The sequence below is a fragment of the Parasteatoda tepidariorum genome, chromosome 2 (assembly GCF_982258835.1).
Source record: "Parasteatoda tepidariorum strain Cologne lab strain chromosome 2, Ptep-v5.0, whole genome shotgun sequence".
Lineage (NCBI taxonomy): Eukaryota > Metazoa > Arthropoda > Arachnida > Araneae > Theridiidae > Parasteatoda > Parasteatoda tepidariorum.
This window is the reverse complement of record NC_141756.1, coordinates 36,983,485-37,000,306: the sequence shown is the minus strand read 5'-3', so window position 1 is coordinate 37,000,306 and position 16,822 is coordinate 36,983,485.

The window sequence follows — 16,822 nt, the reverse complement described above, 5'->3', positions numbered from 1 at the left end:
CCAATTACGTGTAACGTCCCACAAATATTATTCGTCCAAAATACAAATTTTATGAAAGCAATACAATTGTATTTATGAGTATAAAATTATTAGTAAATAAATTCAAATGAAAGAAAAAAAAATTTCAAGGGAAAACAAATCTTATACATTTTGTAAAAATTAAAATAAAGGAAACAATCCATCAAAAGATGAACAGGTATGCTAATATTTTGACTTTTTTCTGAAACTCAACAACAAAACATAATTTGACTTTAAATGTACTCTTGAAAAAAATTTCAAAAGTGTCAGTTATTTTTTTAAAAAGAAATTCTAATAATTGTCTCTTACGGCAGGGCAGACTTTCCTCAAATGAAGGGTTTAAACCTATATTTCCTTAAAGAGTGGCCGAACGTGCTCAAATCTTGAGAACATGTCTCGAATTTCAATAGTTATCTTTAAAAACTTTTAAGCTCTTTGAGAACAACAGAAAAAAAATGCTCAAATCTTAAAATTTATCTTCAAATGTCGAATTTCTTAGAAAACATCTCCTCTTTTTCTTATATATATACACTTAAATATCGAAAAGTCAAAAATGTATATGTTTTTCTTTTAAACAAGATATTTTTCTCCTACAGAGAACACAAGCGAAAAACAAAAAAGCACTAAGCTAAAACTGACTGATGAAAACTCTAAACTCATTTGAAAATAATTTCAACAAAAAATGAACAAATTTTAAGAATCATGTACTTATTCATTTCATGTATATGTTAAACAAATGCCGAATAACATAACTAATATGTTAAGACTGTTTTGTAATATAATCAAGTCTGATTAAGATAGTTTTTCTCACCTTATATTGGTTAACAATTTAAAATAAAACAAAATTTTGTTGCACGAGTAAGTTTATATTTTCCATAAATATATGGGTGTACTCCATTTGCAGGGCCCACGCTAATCATTCGCTACCTCGTCAAATGAGATAAAATCGTAAATTTGGCAAAATAAATTCTGTTTTGGCAAAAATATTGGCTAATGATTTTTTTCAACCGAAAGAAAAATAAATATTGTCAAAAAGAATTTTCCTGAACAGGTTACGTCCATACGTCCTAGATACGCTCATACGTCCCATAACAGATTGGAACTATAATAAGTCCAGATAATGCAAACCAAAGCTACAAAGGAGATTATGTAAAGCATGAGACAAACTACTGTAAAATACAGATTAATAAGTTCGTTACCGGATTGCGCGATATCACGTCACGAAATTCTTTCCTATAGTTTGTGTCAATAAGACAGATTAACCCCTTCCTTCTCGCTCCCGTGAAAATGGCGGGTGAGGTTTCGTCCTCTATTTCTCGCTCCCGTGATATTTCCGGACTGGGGTGTCCAGTAGTACCACGCCAATAAGAATGTAATTCATTCATTTCTTTTGCTCGGAAAACATTTTATTTCTCATTTTACACACCAGTGGCAGTACCAGGATATTTTTAAGGTAATTGTTGATAGTTAGAGAAGAGATGAAAACAATAAGAGATGTAGGAAGGAAACTCAGTACTACTGTCCAGATTGTGACGTTGGCCTCTGTATCTCATGCTTTGAAATTTATCACACAAGAAAAAATTACTAATCTTTATTTATATTATACTAAAGTTTAATAAAATTCTTTTTTAATTTTTAAAACACATATTTTTTTAAATTTTCCGTGCTGGAAAACCAACATTAAGTCATAACAAACCTGAATGTTAGCTTTTCCGAAAAATTTAATTTTTTTTAAATTTCAAGCTAAAAACAAATCAAAAATTAAAAATGAATATACATATATATATATTGTTCATACACATATTTTTATATAATTTTCAGGGATTAAAAAAATAGGCACTTTTATGACCGTTTTCTTGAAAGTTAACCGATCGTTAAGGGGTTAAAGGGGTAGTCAAGATGCGTATTATAATCTAACTTTTTTTGCAGAAAATATTTTTCTCGTGACAATAACATATCAATAACGTGACAACAACATAATTTTAAACTTCGTAATAAATTTGTATTTTGTTTCAAAGTTTTCACCTGGAAAAAATCAATCATAAACAATTTTTAAATTTTGTCTTTGACTAAGAATTTCAAAAATTGCGAATACCTTTCATATTTGGCTAATTTACTGGCTAATAATTTGGAGTCCTTAACGTGGGAACTGACATCGTAAGATTTTTAGAGGACGCTCCACCACTAATTTCTCTTCAAACTATGGTTTAACACCTTAACATTACACATCCACTGAGCGACACCTGCTCAAGAGTAGATCTTAACAAAATAAATAAATAAATAAAACGTGGACTTGGATTTATTTAACTTTAAAGATCTAACTGATAAGTAAAAAAAAAATTAAAAATTGGAACATTTGTTTAGCTTAGTACAAAAACGTTTTTCGTTACAGCCAAAGGATGTATTTTTACTATCAATAATTCCCTCGTTTTTTAAGTGCAAGATGTTCCCCTCGAAGAATTTTATGCGAATCAAATGCAAAATACGTAATGACCACCCATAATGAATGTTTTTAGAGTTCATGTGAAAAATGAAACTAAATAAGTACATATGCATCGTGTATCGCAAACTATTTTTAAGTGCAAAAAAATAACAAACAATCAATACCCAATGAATCATTGCTTAGGAAGGCAGAATTGGAAGAAAAAAAATCAATGCTTGTTATATTGCACGAAGAATTATAGAAGAGATGAAATGCGATTATTGATAGTAGTTTGGAGTTTTTTGTCCCACCGTCCTCAGTAACAATTTGTTCGTTTCCACTAAAAAAATAATTTCCTTTTTTACAGGGTTGCCCTTTAATGTGCATAGTACTTTCTTCACCTAATTTTTGACAAAGATTCTAAAATTGTTTATTAAGAATGGACGTTGTAGATCATCCTGTTTATCAAATCAGATTGAAGCATTCACTCAAACAAAGTGGACAGGGGAGGCAACTATATTCATCTTTTTGTAATGTTACGACGACATTGTAGGGTGATGGGAAAGTAGTCTAGGATGCCCTCGGTGTTATCAGTATCTTTGAAATGGGTATTTATAATTGAATATGATTTTAAAACCTATTTCTTTGTTTTTTTTACAGTGTCTAATTTTCTATACACGGAGCGAATTTTCGTTAAGCTAATTACTAATTTGTGTTACAATTATATGTGTTTATCTTTTTTTATCTGAGGGTGATTGACTATAAAAAGATATTTATTTGAAAACGCTCAATCGTAAGTATTAAAATGTTCATGGAGTAACATATCATTTAAATTTACCTTAACTTAAATACTGTGTAAAGTTTTTCCATATTATCGTGAAGATTATACTTTCTTGGCAATGATTATGAGATACTATGGTTCAATTTGAACAGAAACATGATTAAATTTAACCTTATACACTGTTATGCTGCAAATTAGTATAGTATTATGATTCAATGTATATCAGTATTTTGGTTTTATCTTTAAACCACTTTTCAAAAAAAAAAAATATTCGTTATTGCCTCAAGCAACGAGTCAAGAATGCTTTTTTTCCCTTTCAATAATCCTAAACCATCAAACTAAAGCTCATTACGCACCAAAAAATAAAACCAAAATACTTTTATTCTTGTTGTGCAGCACCATATTGAAAATCTTTAACAAAGTATGCATTGAACACAAAAGTTCTCTGGGGTGAGTTGTTTTTTGGTATACCAAATAATTCAATGTTCATAATAAAAATCTCAATAGAAATTCCTTAATTTGTCATTTATAAAAAAATTTTATGATGAATAATATGCATCCATATGTTTGAGACATATTTGTTTTCAGTTTAAATTGTCGCACATCTCCTTCTACGATGTGAATTGTTGCTGAGTATCATACAAAATATATAGCTATAGAGTTTAAATTATTAAGTTTTGTAATTTTAAACCTTACTTATAAAATAACGCAACACCAGAATATAATAGAACAAACTAAATTTCGATAATATTTTCACTGAAATTTACTCGTACTTGCAACATGGGAAGGGGTAAATGGTCCCTAAACTATACTATCAATGCAAATCCAACCCATGATTTATCTATGACAAGTGGTATTTTTTAATGGAACTAAATTTAGCGCAAGTCTTGAGAAATGTAAAAACCCTGCAAGCATACGCCGTAGCTGGTATTCGAACTTAAAAGTCATTTTCTAAATTCAGTTTGCTAGCAAAGTGCAATTTTAAAACTAATCAATTTCCTGAATATTTTCGACTGATCCTCACTTAAGTAGAAGAGAAAATATTCATCTTCGAGTGCTGCTAGTACAGTGTCATTAATTTCGCCTCATTGATTATTGATTTACATCATTTTGTACTAATATATCAATTTTTTAAAATACAATTGACCCATACTCTTATATAAAAAGTAAAATATACCTATATTTTACATATATACCTATACTTTATTTTCGAATTATTTTTTTCACCGCACAGAAAACGAGAGAACACTTGAGTGAGGAATAGCGACGAAAACTGCCTTCGTGGAGGAAGTAATCTCTGGGGTATATGTGGATTCTGAGACTAGTTCACGACCCTATTTTCAACAGTCATACATTATATCAAAAAAAATTACATAGCTGTGTTAATTATGTTCATATTCTAGTACATATTACCCCATTTCCATCGTCATAATCGTTCGAATTCATAATATGTGCAGTAAACAAGCGAGTTCCTAACAGGCAAGTTGGAAACCAAACTTCGTTAAGTTGTATAAATGATAGGACAAAGTTGCTAAGTCTTTAGAAAACCTTGAGTAGAAATTCACGAGACACATAAATGACTGAACGTCTTGAACATCTCGTGGTGCCTTAGCATTTTTAGTTGCAGCAATTTTCTCCGATGTTTTTGAAAGTCCCTTAGAACTTATCCTATATATCCTAAAAACTCAATTTCACTTTGAAAGAATTTACTTTTATCCTTATTGATCTTCAGGCCATGTTCTTGACATATTTCAGAACATTTTCGTAACCTAAAATAATGAGTTTCGTTATCGGAAACTGATATGCGTGCGACATTAAAAAATACTTCGACTCCTTCTTATCCATGGAATACACTTTCAATGTATTTTTATCAAATGGCTGGAGCCGCATTAATATTTTTGGGGTATGAAGATCTTTTTCTGTATTAATGGTTAGGAGTTTCTGACTTTCCTTTTCAACCTTCATTTGCAAATAAGCTTGGCTAAAATCAACTTTAGAAAATACCCTGTCATCACTGAGTGAGGCAAAAATATCTTCAGTTCGAGGAAGTGGGTGTTTTTGTACGTTTAAATGTTTGTTTATCATTATTGTGTAATCAGCACATAGCCTAATCGATCCGTTGTGTTTGACAATCGGAACTATGGTCTTGACCCAATCGGATATGTTTACTTTTCGATTAATCCTTCCCTTTCGAGTCTTTCGATTTCCTGGTTAGGGAACACTGATATAAGGATCTGAAAAAGAAACACTCCTTTTTGCTGCATATTGCATAAATCAGTGGCAAGCTCTTTAGCAAGCTCCATTCGAGTTCGTCACTACACTCTCCCCCAGAGAACGGAATAGATGAAGCGATTGCGATGATGGGGTCATCCCTACGGATTGATGAAGTCAAGTGATACACTACTGACATTGTTCCCAATACATCAGCTTAAAATGGGATGTTTACAAGTACTTTGCTCACATCAAATTTTCAACCTTTATCGAAAGAACGCTAACATCATAATTCACAATCTAATTGGGAATGATGTCTAACGTTAAATAAATGGTTTTCGGTCATAAAGACGCATAAAAGAGAACCATGACGAAGCATTGTAGCGATCCGGTTCGAGAGAGAAAGTATCCATATCCGTTTCGTGGTCTAAAAAATTGCAGACGTGATGCCGCCCGCCCTGTAGTGAAATCTGTTATGCATACAGCCCAGTTCTTGAATATGATGAGAATGAATTGTGTGGTTACATTCCTAGGAGAAGAATACCCCTTTTTATTGCACATCACAGCCACCGGTGCAGGTTTGCTATCCCAAAGGGTACATCTAGCTTAAGCTAACTGGTCATCATCAGGCACCACTACTGTTCCCTAATAAGCCACATCGTATCAGACTCACTCAATGACAGCTATTGGCGATCGAAATGGGCTACAGGTGGCGTAGAGCAGAATTCTCTACCTGTGGCAACACTTTGCATGCAGTGTTGCCAGATTGGGCTACAAGTAGCGGATTGTGCTACTTTTAAAACTCCCCGCTACACAAAATCGAATTTGGGCTACCCGCTACTTTTTGGGCTACTCATTATTTTTCAAAAGCTACAAATCTTAAAAATGCGCTACTTAGAGAATTTCATGCTACTTATCTCACAGAAGTACTTAAAAAAAAAAAAAATTCCTATTATAAAATGAGAGATTCTGTAAAGTCTGCAGTTTCTTTATCTTTCTTAAAAATATTTTCTATTATTTCTGAAAACGCATCAGCTTTAGTTTTGGATTCTTGTTTTGTTTTGCCGTGCAGAGTCCAGAATCTCTCCATATCTATGCTTCAAATCATAGACTCGTGAAAACGCAAAGATATATATGGAAAAATGCACGGCTAGTATGGTGGGGAAAAAAAGCTTTAACTCCAACTATTATTAATCGCTTATCATCTAGAAAAATCGCGTAACCTGTAATCTGAGCTAAAACGAAATATTGAATTTGGCAAAAGTATGAACGCATTGAAATTTAAGTCCCTCAGTGGACTGATTGTTAAGACACGGTTCCCAGCAGATCATTGAAGTCAAACATCATTGGGTGAGCCGGGATGGCACAGGGGAGAGAGTGTTCGCCTTCCAATGAGGTGAACCGGGGTTCGATCCCGGCAATGGCTGGTCGATACGAATTCCGCATCCTGCTTGCACCGACCACAGAGCTGACGTGAGATATCCTCAGTGGTAGACGGATCATGGGTTTGAGTCCCCTTGCCGTGAGGCTAACCATTAGAGTTCTCGTGCTCTTCCTCTCCATGTAACGCAAATGCCGGTTAGTTCCATCAAAAAGTCCTCCACGAAGGCAAAATTTCTCCCAATGCTTGATCCAGGAGTTCCCTTGTCTTCTGGATTGGATTCAAAATTACAAGGCTACGGAGTTGAACATTAGTAGTCGTAAACCCAAAAAATTGGGTCGGCTGTTCAACGATGGTAATAAAAAAATAAATAAAACATCACTGGTCACGCGGTCAATGTGAGGGTGGGTGACCACGTGGATCAGTCTGCGTGGGGACCGAGGTCGTGCGGTATGGGTCCTCGTTAAACTGTTCTACCGTAAAGTGCTCGAATTCGCGTGTAGGTCGTCGGGCTTCTGAAGCGGGGGTTGCCATGATCTCTGCAGGGGATCAAAATTGTGATGTCATGTCTTTGGATCATCGGATGTTTCCCAGCCGTCGCCAATCGTAAATGAACCACAACTACAGCATTGAAATTTAACTTATTTTTTTTATTTAGTAGAATATATATATATATATATATATATAACGTAGCTTTTTTTGGGCTGCAAAATGTTCGAATCCGCTACTTTTGAAGTTCACATTCGCTACTTTATAATCTTAAGTTCTGCCAACACTGTTTGCATGCTTTTACCATTAGCGTGTGGAGAGTCATAGAAGAAGGAAGTGCGTTAGTTTATGTCTTGATTTTCATATAGATTAAAATCTTTTAAGTTGGGAAACTATATGGAACTGAAAACTACATTAAACATAGTTTTATAAGAAAGCATCACGGAAATTTTAAAAAATATTATTATTAATTAAAAACGAAAACTATTAGGAAAAGGAGAAATATCGTAGTGCGTTCCTATACAACTGAAAAGAAGAGGAGGGGGAAAAGCCAAGGGCATGGAACCGGTCTTCTTTTCAGATAGCTTATTCGAGCGTTGCGATCGCCTATAAAACGTCGAAACTGATAACTGATTATATTCCATTCTAGCTGTCGTATGTTAATAATTTGTCCGACTTAATTTCTACAGTTACTACGGAACACGAATCTACATTTGATTGTAGCAATTCCAAAATCACACGAATCTCCTTACGTAGAAGGAACTTGAATATACAGGGTGTCTATAAAAGAACTCCGGGGTTCAGAGCCGTTTTTAAGGATGGGCCAAGTGGGCCCTGGCCCAGGGCCCCGATTTCTAATGGGGCCCCCAAAAGTCTAAAATCTCATTGCATTAGTTTTTTCTTTTTTAATTCTAACTCATTTATTATTTATAACTTAAGAGGACACCCAAACCCCACTTTTTTCGTCTTTTTTTTAAGTTTTATTCAGAGCTGAGGCCCTCTGAAGCCCATAACATACATATTTTTTTCTTTCTTACATTGTCGGATTCTTTTCAAAATCTAATCGAAGTGTTTACAAATATAAAATAGTTGTTACTCTTCACTTTTCTAACTAAAAGAGCAATAAAAACGTCTTTCCTTTAATGAAAATATCCCCATTTTCGTAGCTACCACCCACAGAGTTGTCAAATAGCCTTCTCACCTTACACTGTGAGAAAATGTTTTTATCTTCTTTATATTGCCTCGGAAACACTCTTTTGTCTGATTTCTGCTCATAAATTTCTAGGAAGAAAAATTTCTTGGGTTGTAAATGGGGGGAGAGTCTTCTTAGAATTCCTTGGGGTCACTCTGTCTTGAGATTTCCATAGTGCCTTTAAATTGGACCTCGTTCAATTCTAAATTTTCTTTCATAGAAAATTTAGATATTTTTTCTAATTTATTATAAAAGATTTTTTTCTTTTAATCATCTTAAATATTTCAACTAGCCTAATAGTTTTATTTACTTAATTTTTGAAGTTGATTTTATTTTGTTATTTTTCAAATTAATCGTAAGAGAATCCGTGAATTGGAATTTCTACCTCAAATTTTCGTTGAATATTAAGAAGACATAAATCTTTCACGTTGGAGGTAAGCAAATGTTTTTATTATATCAATTTTGGTTGTGGTTAGGGAAAACATGAAAGCTTTGCGCAGTTTTTTATATATACATTGTGAATTTTTTTGTTTATTTATTTAAATTTCGGGCCACTATTCAATTCCTTCTTTGACTGGCCTATCTGCCAAAATTCTTGATTTAGTCTGTTCTGGATGAAATTGAGATAACAAATGTAATTTTATTTTAATTTCCTTACTGATAATAGACAGAAACAACATAGGATTTTGTTTAATGGAGCATTGAAATCAAATGTTCATCAGCTAAACAAATGTTTAAACACGAGAAAAAAACTTTTTAAAACTCCTGTATGACCAAATTTTCCATGTTTCCCCTAAATATGAAATATGTTTAATTTGTAATATTATATTTCATACGCAAAATTAATTTATTTAGTTAGCTTATGATTTTATTGTCTGTTGATTTTATTATTTCTATTTTTAACTCCTTGATTTTTGTTGTTATTATGTGTCTAAAGTTGATAAGGCTTCGCAATTTTTTAATTAATAAGGCTTTTAAATTTCCAAATCAAAGTCGAAACAATTTCTTAAAATTGTAAATCGAAACTATATATGAAATTTTGTTTTTATTTTAAACGTGTGCATTTAATTTAATAAAATAAAAATAAATGAAAAAAATATAAATAAATGCCTGAATAAAATAAAAAACTTCGTTATCATATCATCTTTTCAACAATTTGAGTATTAATAAATTATTTAAAAATTTATGCTCGCAAAAATGTGTTAAGCAAATTTTTAGTTTAAAAGGTAAAAAATTTTTTTATTTGTTTAAAAGGTAATTATGCTCCATTATTCGATGATGAGACTATTTAATATCAGTTCCTAAGGATCAGAATTCTCTTTTATTTTACTTTATTGTGTGATATATTTAATACTTTCATGTGATATGCTGCAGTTTTAAATGCCTAAAAGATGACTGAAATTGTCAATTCAAAAAAACAATTAATACTTTTGAGCATGAATTTAAATAACTCCATACGTTTTGTTTGGTTATCTCATTTTACATTATCGCAGCATTTAGAGCAGACAGTTGCTTGTCGGTGTGGATGATACAAGTAAAAGAAGAATACAAATAATAATAATATTTCAGTTAATGTCCTCAATATTACATTTGTAAGTTTCTCGCAAAAATGTGTTTAAAACATAATTGTCACAAACAAATTAATATTAAGTAAGAACGAAACAAAAATGATATCAAAATGTGCTGAATCACTAGTGAGACAGGTGTGATGAGAGACATCGAAACCAATTTGATTGAATAGTAAAACTAGAAGGTGTTTTTAAAATCCGGAAATCAATCAGGTTTCAATATTTTTAGTCACAAAATTTATCAGGGGCTATTCGTTAGATTTCAATATGGGTTATGATTTTTCTTTGATTAAATATTAAACATTAACAAATATTTGTCTTTTAAAACCTTTCATTCTATCATAAAAATAATTATTCTATAGTTGTAATTCTGAAACTAATTGCTAACTGATATAAAGCTTTAGTGTGTTTCATTGATATATTAAATGTCTTCTATCGGCGAAACCCCGACATTACGATTAAAGTTTATTAAGGTAATTACGAACATTATAACCTAAAAGCAGACTATTTTTAAAGTATTTAATTGGGTATAATATGAAAAAAACACAACTACTTCGATTTAGTAGGAACAACATATGACGCAATGCTAAACGAATGGAATTTAGTTGTTGTTTATTTAGTTATTGTTATTAGTAGTTGTTGTTATTTGTTTTAGTTGTTGCTGTTTATTTAGTTGTATTTAGTTTCAATAACTTTTCTTTATAATGCAATAAAATCTGGCGAGCAGCTATTTAAACGATCGAACACTTCGTTTGTTTATTTGTGGCTTGAAGTTAGACTCGCAGAAAATGCCGTTCATGGGTTAAATTTAGTAGGAACAACACAACCTGTGACGTAGGCTATATTATACCCAATTAGAGGAATGTAGATTTTTCATCTTTTTATCATTATCAATCTTAAATAAGGTTTTATATCCGACAGTTAAATTTGCAGTCCTTGTGTTATATACAGTCTAGTTTTTAATTTATTTTTGGTGCATATACATAAGCTGAAAATAAATAAGATAAGCCGAATTATGGTTTACTTCTAAATGAACTGAAGATACTTGTTACAAACGTTAAAATTTGTAATTTGGAAAGAATTTTTTCAGAATGTCAAGTATCCAAATGACTTAATTTATTAAATTTTAAAAAAAAATATTAAAGAAATATCCGCAAGGCAGGTATGTATATTTGGGGCTGATGATTATGAAATCTAACACAAAACTGTGAGATCGTGGGTTCTTTTCCATCTGATGACAGTCTTTAATTACTTTTTATTAATACTGAAAAATGTTTTTCTTATTTTTTTTAAATTATGCATGTTAAAAACTAATAATTTAACAATTATTTAAAAAACTGGACGGCTCCGCTCCCTGTTCCTTATCGCTCATTAACCCTCGTTGTTGCTTCTGCATTTATTGCAGAATAAGAGGAAAAACAGTTTATTTCCATTTTTTTTCTACAAAAATTACGATTGAATTACCATTTACATTTTGAAGATGACTAAATTTCGGCAAATCAATGAAATTGGAACCAATTAATAAAATTAGAAAATTGGCACCTGCCGCAGAGTTATTACTCAATGAAGATGGACTCAAGGAATAGAGCATTCTCCTTGAATGAGGTGCACCGAGTTCGAATCCCAGTGATGGTTGATCGATATGAATTTCACACCCAACTTTTACCGACCGCAGTGCTGACGTGAAATATCCTCTGTGGTAGGCGGATCATGGGTTAGAGTCCCTTTAACGTCAGGCAAACCGTGGAAGGCACTTGTGTTCTTCCTCTCTATGTACCGTAAATGCGGGTGAGTTCCATCAAAACGTCCTCCATGAAGGCAAAAATTTCTTCCAATCCTGGATTCTCTTGTATGATGGATTGGGTTCAAAATTACAAGGCTACGGAGCTGAACATTAGTAGTCGTAAACTCGAAATTTGGTGGGCTGTTCAATGACTGTAATAAAATAAACTAATAACTTGGCCACGATAGCTTGGTTGGTAGGGCTATGGACTCCTGCTCGTGAGAATGGAAGTTCGAATTCAGCCGGCCGAATAATACCCATGAGTAAAATGGTGACTGGTGCATATTATATCTGTCGGGGTCATAAACTCCTCCAAGTTCTTATGACAATTCAATACCTCTGGGAACTGATCCAGGAATTTCCTTGTCTTCTGGATTGGTTTTAAAATGTCAAGGCTACGTAGCTAAACATAGTCTCAAAATTGAGTCAGTTTTTCAACGATTATAAAAAAAAACGAATAATCAAACTGTATTTTCTAGTATTCTTTCTAACTCCTAGCATATTTTCTACACACCTTCATAATTTGATGTTTCTAAATCTTACGGATTTTAAGCTGGAAAGCAAACTGTATGTCTTACAGGAAATTGATTTTGATGATGTGATAGAAGATTCGCCTATCAAAAAGCGCGAAAAGTATTGTTACCTTAAATTTTCGATAAAAATAATGTATATAAGTTTTTATAATTAAATTATAAATTTTTTACTCTTAAAATAAAATAATTTATAAAAATTATTCAAAATTAAATTTATTTCTCTAAATTTATTCATAAAGGGCCCCCAGATAATGACAGGCCCAGGGCCCCTATAAACATAAAAACGGCTCTGCCGGGGTTTTAAAAATTCATATCTCACTAACTATAAAAGATAGCAAAATTTAGTCGATTTCTCTGAAAAGAGTAGCTCAAAAAGTTTTACTCATACCAATTGGGAATGTTTGTATCAACTGTTGGCGGCGCTGCAGGGCGTTGACCTTGAAATGGCGTCGCGAAATTTTAAACGATGGCGACTCCGTAACAAAAGGCTCAATGTGTTATTTGGCTCATAGAAACGAAGTCTTTAGTTACCGTACAAAGAAACTTTCGACGTAACTATGGTTTTAACCCGCCTTCTGACAAAACCATTCGTCAATGGTTCAGTGCATTTAATGAAACAGGAAGTGTTTTGAAGCAAAAGTCGCCGGGTAGGCCGAGTGTGTCTCAAGAGAAAGTGGACAGAATCCGAGCTTCATGCCTTCGAAGCCCTAAGAAATCGTTGACAAGATGCAGCCTGGAGTTGGGATTACCAAGATCTCAGGGAACGAATAGTCAATTGTGTGGCAACCGTCCCCCCAGACATGCTCGCCAGGACATGGGAAGCGGTAGAATACCGTTTAGACGTCTGCCGTGCCACTAACGGGGCTCATATAGAACTTTACTAAGTGTTAAAAAAAAACTTGATAATGTAAGCTTTTCAGTCATGTATAAAACATGTATGTATGTTTTTTATTTCATTAAAATATTTTGCCTCAAAACCCCGGAGTTCTTTTATAGACACCCTGTATTGTCATATCTAGTATAACTTCCCTAATTCAAATTTTTAAGTTTCTAATAAACAAATATAACACATTAGTGACATGAACGCAGTTAGTTTTTATTATTTATTGTTACATATATATCCGTGCAGGCTTAAGTTTTCAAAGTAAGGGTTATAAGCACAATGATAGCACAAATTAAAGAGAGTCATCTCAAAGATTTCATCCAGGATTACAACGGGATTCAAACCCGTTACCTCAGTGCGGGTGCAGCGGAGTCTTGAATGTAGATGAGACCAAATTCTGCTTTAAAAAAAGCAGGGATTAGCGCTTTTCGCTTCCATAGAAGGATCAGACTTTTTGCATCAATTCTGCATTCAAACTTACTACGCCATCTTTATGAATCGAAAAAAGTGTGTAAGGGCACAATTAATTCCTACAAGAGTATTTTAATAAAAAAATATTAGGGATGTCTGCGTCTCACGATGCTTTACAGCCTTCTAAAAGGGTCTCTATCTTTTAAGGAATTGGTAACTAATTTTAAACCATAGTTTCTACTACAGAATGGCAACAAGGAAATGATAACGTCGGATGAATGGGCTTTTCGCACTGTGATTGGCTGTTGACTATCACTCATGGTTGCAAGAATTTTGGAAGTTATCGCGTTTATTGTGAATTAAAATAAAAATTTCAATAATTTTGTGCACGCCAGTCTATGTTCTCGCGTAATCTCGTACTTGGTGTGATGAAACAATTGGTTCATTGATGGATTGTGTTTACATTTATTTCGTAAACAGCCACTGGAAAAGAGGAGATTTGTGTTTAAAAGAGAAATTAGGCGAAAATGTTTTCGAATTTTTCGATATTTATAAATGTAACAATAAAAATGAATGTTTTCTTTGCTATGTTTATTATTTGTTTTTAAATAAAATTATGTCATTTTGATATTAAGAGTATGTTAACGAGTGCTCTTAAATACTTTTAAATTAAGTATTCTCTTTTAAAAGCTTAGCTGCAATATTTATATAATTTTCTTACGTTCTGTTGTAAGGAAAAGAAAATTCGGATCTAAATTAAAAGAATAATTATGCCATGTAATGTCTAATCATCCTATGCATATTTCCTAACATTTGTACTTAATTATTAAGCATTGTAATTGTAACATAAAAAATAATTCTGCAGTAAAGTTCAAATTGATGTTTAAGTGTTTATATATTATGTTTATTCGACATTAAAAGTGTTTCTACTTATAACATTTTATAAATGAATTTGAAACGAGCAGTTTTAATAAAATAAAATTATGGCTAGTTAATAAAACTATGGCAAGAGTTAAAAATGATCGATAAAATTTTTATGTGGTTATCAATTATTCTATATTTATTTGGAAGTAATGAAAAGTAATAATATATTTGTGAATCTAAGCACATCATGATAAACAATAATATTGAAATGATAAAAATTCTGTGGAAATAACAATAATATTGGAAATGAAAAAAATTCATGTTACATGAAATTTATTTTCGAATAGTTGACTACTTACTTTTATGATGATAGATTAGATTTTTGATTACATATTTACTGCTGTGTATTAAGAGTTAGGTCAAATGTGCATCAAGTGGCTAGTATAAAAATTTTGCTTTTTTTAAACTTACCACTGCCTTATTAGAAAAACAATTTTCTAACAATCAAATAATAAATATATAAAAATCTATATTTGAAGCATATAAGAGTAAAATTTTTTATTTTTTGATTTAGAAACTATCGATCAAAAAGATCCTTTAAAGTTTAAATTATATTTATATAATAAGTAGAAGGAAATATTAGCAAAGGAAAAATTTCATAATGAGTCATTCCACAACAGATCAATCACTTTTGAACTGACCCCCCTACTATTTTAATGAAATTTGGTGGAACATGCACACATGATAAAGTAAACAATTCGAATAGTTTTTAATTTGAAATTTGTCCAAGTTATAAACACTTGAAAAAATAAAATTTTCATTGAAAAAACCACTAACTTGCATGCATATAAATAACTGCAACTTTTTTTTTTTTACTGTTACTTTAAGAACTTTACTTTATAAGTTACTTTTATTTTACTTTAGAAGAAAGTAAATGGTGTTTAAGAAAAGATTTGAAACACCATTGCAATAAACCTTTCATTTGATACCTTATATGACTTTCTGAGGCTAGGTCAACTTTCAAAGCAACCTGATTTGACCTGTGATATGTGGTCTCAAAGAATTATGAAAGAAATATTTTTTTTTTATTACAACATTCTTCTACACCTTTCAAATTTGTAGCATAGAAATTAAAATTTAAAAAAAAAAAAAAAAAAAAAAAAAACATTAATTATTGCAAACCAGAATTTTTATTAATTGAAAGTGGTATGCTGTACAACTTTTTTCCCCTTTAAGACATTTCATACAATATACATGGAAAACTGAGTAAAAAGCCTAAAATTCTTAAACCAATATATAAATCAATGATCATTCATATCAAAAGTAGTATTTGTCCCATACTTTTGTCTCCTAAAATGTATCGAAAATAACATTTTTATTTTTAGCAAGTGTATTATATTTTTCTTATTAAAAAATGGTTTACCTTTTGATATGCAAAAAATATGTGAAATAGTTACAAGATATGAATAACATTTATTTCATAGAAAATATTTTTTTTAAATTATGATTATTAACTCTGTTACAATATGTTATGAACAGAATTAGTAATTTTTTAAACATATAAGCATTATAAAATTTTATGAAATAGTTAGGAATGATGTAGTGCTATTTTTTTGTTAATTATTTTTTCTCATTAGACGGTATGAAAAAATCTTAACCTGTTGTTATTAGTACTTCAACCTTCTAAATGATCTGTGATTTATTTACTTTCAATATCAAAGGCTTCTGTGGGTACGAGTATGACAGTGAGGGTCCATGAGGCTGTAGAAAACGTATCTTAACTTCTTCGTAGTTTATATTTCCATCTAAAATATATCGTATCCACCATTGGCTGTACTGCAAAATTACAACATACCCTCTAATATCTTCTAAGAGCAGTTCTAAAGGCTGTAACACCACTGACTGGATCTTACTTTCAGATGAATTTTAATACGTTTTCGTTTTAATTGATGTGTGGCTTTCGTGTCTGTTTTCATATATTTTTTTGTGTACCGGAGATTGTGTGGCTTTTCAAAAAAGTGTCTCTATTTCTCACAATCATAATATGATTTTATAATACACAAAATTTGTTTATTGAACACAATATTAAAAAGTGAAAATAATTTACTCTAATTTTTATTTCATCAAAGTTTTTTTTTAAAGTTTTTATAGGATTGTTTTGTGTTGAATGAATATCTAATTTAAATTGGTCTAAATGTTGCTAGCATATATATATAGATTTTTTTTTCTGAAAAAGTTATGTATGAATGCTGAAACATGAAGGAAGAAATTTTTTTTACAGTACAA